This window comes from Berghia stephanieae, chromosome 4 (assembly GCF_034508935.2).
Source record: "Berghia stephanieae isolate SIO BIC M18660-M18661 chromosome 4, UCSD_Bste_1.3, whole genome shotgun sequence".
Lineage (NCBI taxonomy): Eukaryota > Metazoa > Mollusca > Gastropoda > Nudibranchia > Aeolidiidae > Berghia > Berghia stephanieae.
The window spans coordinates 70021174-70031482 of record NC_088363.1 but is presented as its reverse complement, the minus strand read 5'-3'; the positions used below and the strand labels follow the sequence as shown (position 1 = coordinate 70031482).

General features: G+C 37.8%; 1 protein-coding gene across 1 annotated transcript in view; it reads right to left on the bottom strand.

The window, feature by feature from the left end:
• LOC144971137 (uncharacterized) overlaps nt 1–10309 on the bottom strand; it is a 122232-nt gene that overhangs the window by 72967 nt on the left and 38956 nt on the right. The window lies entirely within an intron of this gene.

Sequence of the window (10309 nt, the reverse complement as noted above, 5' to 3'; positions counted from 1 at the left end):
GTCGGATATTGCGGGTTTCGTAAAAAAGTGAATGCTTTTATGTGAAACTCGCTGAAACTCGCTGAAAAACCATAGTCTCAGGTCAATCCCTACTGGTGCACACTTCCCTTAGTCTCAGGTTCACTCCCATTATTTGCCTACTTTCCATAACTTTGCCCCATTTTGTTGGGATTTGGTGCATTTTGTAAACAAAAAGTAATTGCTTTTTTTTTCAAAACCCGCCGAAACCCAGTCCCAGGTTCACTCCCCACTAGTGTATACTTCCCCGAATCTCAGGTTTACTCCCCAGCACTGTTGCCTTCTACCCATAACTTTCTCGGATATTGCCAGGTTTTCGTCGGTTTTCGTAAAAAAAGCAATTGCTTTTATATGAAACTAGCTGAAGCCCGCCGAAAACCATAGTCTCAGGTTCACTTCCCCCACTGGTGTACACTTCATTGAGTCCCAGGTTCACTCCCCACGCTTTGCCTACTTTCCACAACTTTGCCGCATATTGTCGGGTTCCGTAAAAATGTAATTCCCCCCCCCCCCCCCATATTGTTATTGCTTTTTTACAAAACCCAGAGTCCCAGGTTCACTCCCCACTGGTGTACACTTCTCTGAGTCCCATATTCACTCCCACAGCTGCCCTCTTCCATAACTTTGTCAGGTTTCGGAAAAAAAAACACCGTATTATAGTGCAAAACCGCTATTCAGTATCTGATACTGAATAGTACAAAACCACTATTCAGTATCAGATACTGAATAGTGCAAAACCACTATTCAGTATCAGATACTGAATAGTGCTAGCCTTTCTATTATGCATTTCTTTGTTTTTGGTAGCTTAACAATGATTGATTTATACAGCTTAATTTAAACTAAAAATAAAGTCAGAGCAAATGAAACATCATGAGAATTACAAAATTATAATACACTGGAGCTGTATCAACCTATACATACTAAGTAAAAATATTTTGCTCAAATATCAAATAGTCTTACCAGCGCAGCTTTGTTTTGTTTGTTTTTCGCCATTTTTTGTTTGGGGGAGGGGGCTGGTTTTCTATTTTTCTCGTTTCTGTTTGGTTATTTCATGTTTGGTTTTATCATTGCTATTAATGGTACAGCTAAAAGCAGACCCCATTTTTAAATAAACAATTTACTCTCAACATAATATTGTGTGGGGAGAAAGAACCGGAAGACTGTTGAAGACATCCATTTCCGGTACCAGGTTTTTCGCCGGATCAAGGGAAGTAATCACAAGGGCTTCCTTCCATGCACAAAGACCAGTCTGTTACTTGTTATATTTGTTTTTGGTGGGGATCGACACATTGGGTGGTGTTCTTACATAACGTTAGACATATTACAATTATTGTTATGATTAATGATAAAAACAATACAATGGCTGAGGTCGCCTATATTATTAGTCTGCGAAAACAGACAAACCATTATTTTCTCCAAAAAGAAAGTCTCTGTTTCAGGCTATTTGACAAGTTAGGGTAGCCATCAGGTCATCTTTATCGATCGATATGTGAAGTAAATTTTCTGGCCAAAATGAGAGGTGTTTTGTCAGAGTACAGCAGTATTGGACTTTGAAGTTAATATTGCTTCGAAGCTAAAGATTACTTACTACAGTTTGAAGTATTCCGTAGAGTGGTTTATCAAAAGAATGATGTTCCAAGAGTTGTTCTGTTTGTTGTTGTTTTGTTGGGGGGGATTTTTGTATTTGTTTTTTAATTGGGGTTTTTTATGTTTGTTTTGTTTTGTTTTTTCTTTTGGCTTTGTTGTTTGTTTGTTTGTTTTTTTTTTTTTTTTGTTTTTTTTTTTTTGTTTTTTGTTTTGCTTTGTTTTGTTTTGTTTTTGTTTTTGTTTTTTTTGGGGGGGGGGGGGTTGGGGGGGGGGGGGGGGTCGTTTTGTAATGAGGAGGGGGCTTGTTGGTTTGTATTGTTTGGTTTTGTTTTGTTTATTTCAAAACCAAAACAGAATCACAGTGGTTAAAAAGAAAAAAGCGGAATGTAAAAGTGTAAGAAAACTCGGAAACTTTATTGTCTCAAACTGCATTCAGAGAGCTAGCGCTGCCAATGATGTACATTTGGGGTATGAAGGTTCTTACAAAAAACAAAATAAAAGAATTCGTGGTGTAGCAAAGATGCTGTGTGCTTGGTTTAGAAACCCACAACATTGCCATCCGGAAATATAACGCACCAACACACAAAACTAATTTTAACCTTAAATGTTAATAGTCTGGTTAATACAGTTCAGTGAGAATTATAAAATGGGATGGCAAGAAAAAAAAAGAAATAACAAAGACCTAAGTGACGGCAATACTCTTCAACAGTCGTAACGTCACTTCCTTCCTAATGACGCATGGTAACTTAGCAACACTGGCTATAAACTATCGGAACAATGGCGGACGCCGTATGAAATATTTCTCCGGCGAGCATAAAAGCGTATCCAGGGGAGAAAAAAACCCCATAAATTTGATCATGTTTTGACTTTTACACATTCTGATCACAAGGCATATGAAACGTTCTAGCCAGCATGAAGAATAAAAAGTAATGATTTTCTTTGTTTAGAATCAAGATGGCCGCCATTGCCGGGCGGCGTGACATCAGACTACTGAATCCAATTTCGTTCTATGAAAATCCGAGGGGCGTGGTTGTGACTCCATTAGGAGTCTATTGTTCCTTATTGCTTGATATATTATTTGTGAAATTAATGTATTCACACTTAGAAATCACAAAACGTGAGTTGCCTTTATTTCAGTAGTTAGTGTGATGAATACAACTGTGGAGCACAATCAAGGGCAAACGCATTCCTTAATTGATGCATTGCAGTTATCCAAAAAGCTCATCACATCCGCCAGCTCGATATAACGTACCAACAGCCAAAACTATGCGTAACCTTGAACGTTTATAGCCTGATTGAGAACTACTCATAAAAAAGGTTGGCTAAAAACAACAACACAGAGGTGAGTGACGTCAACTTCGTTCTAACTCAAGCTTATGTTATTGGCATGTTTTTGACTGCCGTCGTGCCATCAGGTCAAATGTTAGACAAAAGTATTACAATGATGAATTATATTTTGAGCCCTGATAGCCATAGTTCTGCACTTTGGTAAACAAATTTAAAGGTCGCCTTTTAAGAGGCGTTGTTATCAGCGATTTAACGACATCGATTTTACGTAACAAGCATCAAGTATATGCAGTTCCATTTGCATTTTCCCGCGTATTCAAACATTATCAATGAATTTCTGTAACGTAAAGAGCTTGTTCAAAGGCGGGTCAAAAGCCTGAGTGTTCCCATCTTCGTGATAAGGCACGGTCGATAAAGCCTGTGGATTAGTTGACAAATAGTAATAATAGCAAAAATATTTTCAATAAATAAATAAATAAATAAATAAATAAATAAATAAATAAATAAATAAAATAAGATTAAATATAAGGTGTTATCGTAGAGTAAGTCAGTGGTCCAGACACACCTATCAAATGATACAATTCCATAAAAGAAAGCAATTTCCTTTGACGATCCTGCTTATTTAACACCTGACTCTACAGTACAAGATTAAATCACATCCTAAACTGTGAGTTTAAAAAATGTGACCCACCGCCTCAATACGGTATTATGTCGGAGTAAAGTAATTGCAGAAAATTTAATGTAAAGGTAATTAATTGGAAGTAATTAGAATTACCATTACCTTATAGGGCAAACATTTTGTCCAAATTTATCATTTTTGACGTAATATTCAATTAAATCAAAATTCATCAGTTACGACTTTATGTTCAATAAATATCCAAATTCATCATTTATGACTTAAAATTCAATTTAGTCCAGGTTTATCATTTTGACTGTATTTATGTAATGTTCAGTAAGTAGTCCAAATCGACCGGGTACTAATTTGAGACGGAGGTCAGAAATAAGAACGTATCCGCCTCTTTCACCCCCTTTCCCCCGACCCCATTTTACGGCATGTATTACATTCGTTTGCGAGCTAGACAAAAACAGATGAAAAGGAAGAAGAGGAGCCGAAATTATATGAGAGAGAGAAAAAGAGAGAGAGAGAGAGAGAGAGAGAAGAGAGAGAGAGAGAGAGAGAGAGAGAGAGAGAGGGTAGCGAGGGAAAGAAAGAAATAATAAGAAAGAGATGGGGATGGGGAGAGGAGACCAAGTTCAAACCCAGCTGACAATTACAAACTGGTGTTTTCTGACCCAACTATAGATTGACTGGAAAGCTGGGTCTGAAAGAAGTGAACAATTTTGTTCCAAATAACAGAAAGAGGCAGATAAGAGTCTAGTTTCAGAATCAACGTCAATAGAAAAGCATAAGATTTGGGTGGGAAAGACAGCGGACATTGACAAGAAGAAGAAAAAATGGATGGGACATAAAAGGGATAAATGAAAACCTTTTTTCGTGACAAATAGGGAATGATGATGGTGTAGCCCCGGGTGGTGGGGAGAGAGGCTATTTTTGGCAACATTAGTGCTGCCTTAAATGGACAAAACACTGTTTTTCTCAATTTGTCCAAAAAAAAAAATAAATATGGATTTCAAATACCGATATCAATTAAAATGACCCCCAGCTTGTCAACAACAATTTTTTAAAATCTTAAGCAAGAGACTTTAAATTGAAGTGTCAGCCGTTTCTCTTGTATTCAAAGCTGAATGTCGTTTTGATTGATCGATTGTTACAGTAAACGTGTCCTGGTCAAATTGAAAAGGGTGTTTTGTCAGACTACGACAGACATTGACAATTTGAAGGATGGAGGAACGACCGGGAGGGGAGGGAAAAGAGGAGAAGACCGTGGGATATAATAGGTCATTATACTAATATATAGTGAGTTAGAGAGATTGAGGTGGATATGAGGATTTGGAAGATATAAGATAATTAGTACCACAGCATTTCAGGCACTGTGTCACACAAAAAAGGAAGAGAGAGGAAGGGGAGAGAGAGTGAGAGAGAGAATAGGGAAGTGAGAATGGGAGAGAGATGTGAGATGAGAGGAGAGAGAGAATGAGAGAGAGAGAGAGGGGAGAGAGAGAGAGAGAGAGAGAGTCTGAAAAACAAAAGGGAGAGGAGCAGATAAAGTAAGAGATGGGCTTGTCTCTCTCTCTCTTTCTCTCTTTTTCTCTCTCTCTCTCTGTGTGTGTGTGTGTGTGTGTGTGTGTGTGCGTGAAAGAGAGGGAGAGAGAAAGTGAGAGAAAGCGCTAGAGTGAGGGAGATGGAAGATAGGAGGAGGGAGGGAATGAGAGAGAAGAGAGAGAGAGAGTGTGTGTGTGTGTGTATGTTTGTGTGTGTGAGAGAGCGAGCGAGCGAGAGAAAGAGTGAGAGAGAGAGAGAGAGAGAGAGGAGAGAGGAGAGAGAGAGAGAGAGAGAGAGAGAGAGAGAGATCAGCTAATTAACCCGAGGAGAACCTAGAGAAGCCAGAGGGTAGAAGAAGAATGGAGGGGAAAAGGAAAATGGCCACGTGCTTTGAAGCTGACAGATGGGGGGAAAGGGCTGGGTTAGAGTCGAGTCTCGAATTTCTTCTTTCAAAAAAATACTGAAACACCCTTGAGGCCGGGCACGACAAGGGAATTGGGTGGACTATTGGAAAACTGCATCGATGACATTTGGGCAAAGGGATTGGTGGGATGCTGATTGTATTGGTATAGGGATTAGAGTGGGATGGAAAACAAGGACTTGGACGAAAGGTGGAAGGTTGGGGGGGGGGGGGGGGGGTAGAACAAATCGGTTAAATTTAGATAACGGATTTAAAATCCAAATTAGGATCATAGATTGTATCCTTGCACAATGGATAGCGGTAAAACACAAGAGATCGATCCTGGGTGCAGTCGAGATTTGTTTTTTTCTGACCCGCCTGTACGCCCAGTAGTAATTGGATAGCCGTGTCTGTTAGATATGGCGGAAAGTACTTTGCGATAGACTGGCGTCCTATCATAAGGATAGCAAGCAATTGCTATTGCCCGTTTCACGCTATTGAAACAGGAGTTAACTTTTTGACTTCTTTTTTCATGAATGATATACAGAGAAGACAGATGCTCTTATTTATTCTCCACTTATGGATGGATGTAACTTTGTTGTAGTTATTTAGGACTGTATAAGTAAAGTGTACTTTGAGGAATGGATGGCTTTAACTTGAAAAGAGAAAGAGAAAGGGAGTGTGGAATGGATTTAAAAAATAGAGATATGAGATACCAAGAGGAAAGGGGAGAGAGAGGGGGTGAGAGAGAATGAGAGAGAGAGAGAGAGAGAGAGAGAGAGAGAGAGAGAGAGAGAGGGTGAAAAATAGAGAGCATGTAGAAGGAGACGAGGAATCAGATCAGCTGCCTCAAGCCTTCCAAGTTGTGAGCATTCATCACCACCTTTTGACGCAGTGACGGTTATCATTACACTGTACAACAGCATTTTAGATCATCGTTGTCGATTTCCAGAGAAGGGTGGCCAAAATCTGGAGTCTTTTGAGCTGGTCTATACCTATTCAAGTTAGGCCCCTGATGACGAAGACTTTTTTTTTTCTATACCTTTCACGTCAGGTTCATGATGACGAAGACGTTTGTTTTGGGTTTTTTGTTTTTTTTTTTTTTTTTTTTTGTTTGTTTGTTTTTTGTTTGTTTTTTTCTCTGTACCCATTCAAGTTAGACTCATGATGACGAAGACGTTTTATTTTTTTTAAAACTAAAATTTAAAAAAAAAACGCTTTCTATTTTAATTTCAGTTGCGGTAATATATAATAGGGCCTATTAAAAAGGATAATATTATTACATTTTCAAATTTCAGTTCCATAAGAATAAGAAATGAAACTAGTTCAAAAAGACAAATTTATCACTGATAAAAATTAATATATGAAAAATATAAATCAAATTACGTCATTATGTGTATTCTGGGGGAATCGTTAGTCTAGGGTTTGTATCGGCAGGGCCTGGCATGGGAAGGGAGAAAATGTTGGTCTACCACTACAATGCGGTTTGCGTCACAAAAATGTTAGTAAGTCATTATCATTATCGAAGATTAACACAAGCTATCTTTCTTTGTTTTATACCTAACCTTTAGGTCATACCTGGACCATTAGATTGTGATAGTGTAAAAATATAGGTTGACTGAAAAGAACCGATGGATGTTGCTTTGTTTTCTGTTAAGTTTTTGTTTTTGTTTCTGTTGTTTTTTTTTCTTCATTTTTCTTCTCTTTTTTTTACTTATTATTTGTTTGCGTTTTGTTTTGTTTTTTCATTTTTATTGGTTTGTGTTTGTTTTTGTTTTTTTTGTTTTTTTGTTTTTTGGTTTTTTGTTTTGTTTTTTTTTTTTTGTCTTTGTTTTAGTCTTCAGTTTTTAACCAACACATTTAATCAATATGAAATAAAATTTCAACATTAATGTGCCTTGCATTGCAGTCGCCAAGTCTGTATTGCGGTAAGACCTTGAGGGATATCAATTAAAAATTTATTCAGGATATATAGGTAACTAAAATATGGCGAAAGTGTTGACCTGGCATACCAATACATTGATTCTGTCATGCTTTCAGATACGACCACGACAAACAAGAAACATATTATCCATTCTTCTTTGAAATAAATCTAAACCTTCACATGAAACACAGTTTCGTTGTCAAAGACACATTATATTCATCCCCAATTCTTCCAATGTTAATAATATGTCAACTTCAAAAAGTTTAAGAAAGACAATGATCTAATTGGGTAATTAATTGGTCAATCTAATTAAGATTTAGTAACTTTTAACCTCTGGCAAATCAATAAAAAATTAAAGGTTGTATTTTGTCATTAGAATTTATCAAAGCAAAGCTAATTTAATTTGTGGGGGAAAACAAGAGATCTGAGATTAAAATGAAATCAATCAACTCATAAGGTAGTGGGAGGAGTGGACATTATTTAAAAGAAAACAAAACATTGCCTCCTTCCAACACATTTTTGTCATTCTCAATGAACGCCTTATCTTGTGTTCCCGTCGATATTGAACCAGCAACTTATAAATCAAAAGGTGAGTGAAACCTAATCGCCTTTTGTGCTCTCCCGAAACCGTCACAGTCTAGGGGCGCTTATTATTTACAGGTCTGATACCTGACCACAATCATAGGCTCGATTTAATATTGTTGTATTGAGCAATATTTTACATTCGTTTGAGAGTATCTCATTACAACAATGAGTCCGATAAAAATTGAGTTGTTAGGCCTTCAAATTATAAGAACAAGTCGGTCACAGTACATTATTGGGTTAATTATCCATATTTGAAAAGTACATGGCATGAATGAAGATGACAGGTCAAAAGCAGTTTTGCTATTGAAAGTATAATACATTAACGTCAAAGTAAAAAGACAACATCTCTTTGTCTCTTTTGGATAACATGCAAAAAGATAGCAAAACCGCCTTGCATTAACTACTCTTGTTAACGAACTTTCTTTGATAAGTAAACGATTATTGCGAATGTGAGAAGCTACAACTTAACACAGAAGATAAGACACTGTGGAAAAACAGGTTTGGCTATATGCGTGATATATGTGGTCGATTCACAAAGACATATCACTGTTAACATACCATTCATCACTCGACATGGGGTAAGCAGGAATTAGACTTACCGCAAGAATGTATGAAAGTCACATCAGGGTCAGCTTTCATGATTCATGGTGTGCGCGTTTAGACTAAGAATAAAAGGATCCCACAGATTTAAACTACTAGGAATTTAAAGAGACATAACGCGGGCTTGTTTCCTTTGTCTTAGTTTGCCTTATCTAAGATGATAAAATGAGGATCGATAAACCAGATTCAACAAACGGCAATAAAGTGCATTAACTGTGTAATGCGTAAGATATTGTCACACAACGTAATGGAGTCTCCTGGTGCCAAATGCTTGATATTTAGACAAAGGAAGAGACTGATACATTGATGGAATGGAGATATGGATGGATAGATAAATGGATAGATTAATAGATAGATAAGGAGAAGGAGAGAGATGAGAGAAAATGTGGGGAGGGTGAGGAGGAGGCGGATAAATACCTCGTGATAAGAGACAACGAAGAAATCATAGAAATTAAGTTTCGTACAGAAAATACAAGGGAAGCGTTGATCTTATCCTTCCTCTTTGCGAGGTATAAATTACTTTCAGGTGGTCTTTCATTGACTTTGACCCCTAAGTTAAAACCCAACAGGACTACATATCTATGCAATCACCAAGGCCAAAGAGGGTTCAGAGTTTTATTCTATAAATTTCGACCGCTGATGTGTTTTACAAAGGATGCATCCATCGCCTTTTACTTTGACTATACTAAATTGAAGTGGTGTTGAACTGCTAACTCCGAAACTTAAAAGATGAGACGACGCAAAGATTAGAAGACACATTTTGCAAAATAATATTGTCTCGATGCACAATACTTCAATTTATAAACGTTAACTTATCAAAAATCCGAAGAATCGGATTTTGGTCATATTTGACCTCCTGCCCCCCCCCCCCCCCCCCCCCCCCCCCCCTTCCCTCCCTCGAAAAAAAAAGGAAAGGAAATTGTGTAGATGGATTAAATTTGTATATCTGGCATGTCTCCGAATAAGTAAAAAGTCTCAAAGCACTTTACAGGACAGAGGAATAGACAGAGAGATGACAGTAAGACACAGAGACACAGAGAGAGAGAGAGAGAGAGAGAGAGAGAGAGAGAGAGAGAGAGAGAGAGGGGGGGGGGGCAGACAAATAAACGGACATAAAGACCTACATAGAATTCACATGAACATGGAAAGAGAGTCAAACGCATGAATAAACAGATACGACATACGACATACATGTTCAGCTAACGAAATGTGCGTCAAGTTTCATTTGAGCGTAAGCTGTAGCGGAAATTTCTAGTGGAACCAATCAGGCGGCCTAGGCCCCTCTCAATCGATTGCGTTTAGTATCGTGTTAGCAGACTTGCACTTCCATGGATACGTCCATCCATCCATCCATCCAATCCATCCACCTATCCAATCCATCCACCAGGCAACATACGGGAAACAATCAGTGTATACTTTCCAACTAAAAAAAATCAAAAACTATGATTAGTGAATGTTAAACTACTCATGCTCATTAATCGCAAAATATAACAAATATCGTGTGCATTAAAATTGACGAAGAAAGTGGATTGGAAATGGAACTGAAAATTATCAACAATGTGCGGTTTTACCTAATGTTTCTCGATGACAAAAAAGCTGACGGGCTAAACCCCCCCCCCTCCCTTAGGATAGAATACTAATCAAGACAATTTAAATAGTTGCGGGTGCCACCATTCTTGGTGACTGAAATTAAACTATCCGCAATCATTGTTGGTGGAATTATCAGATAAATTGGGGGTGTGGA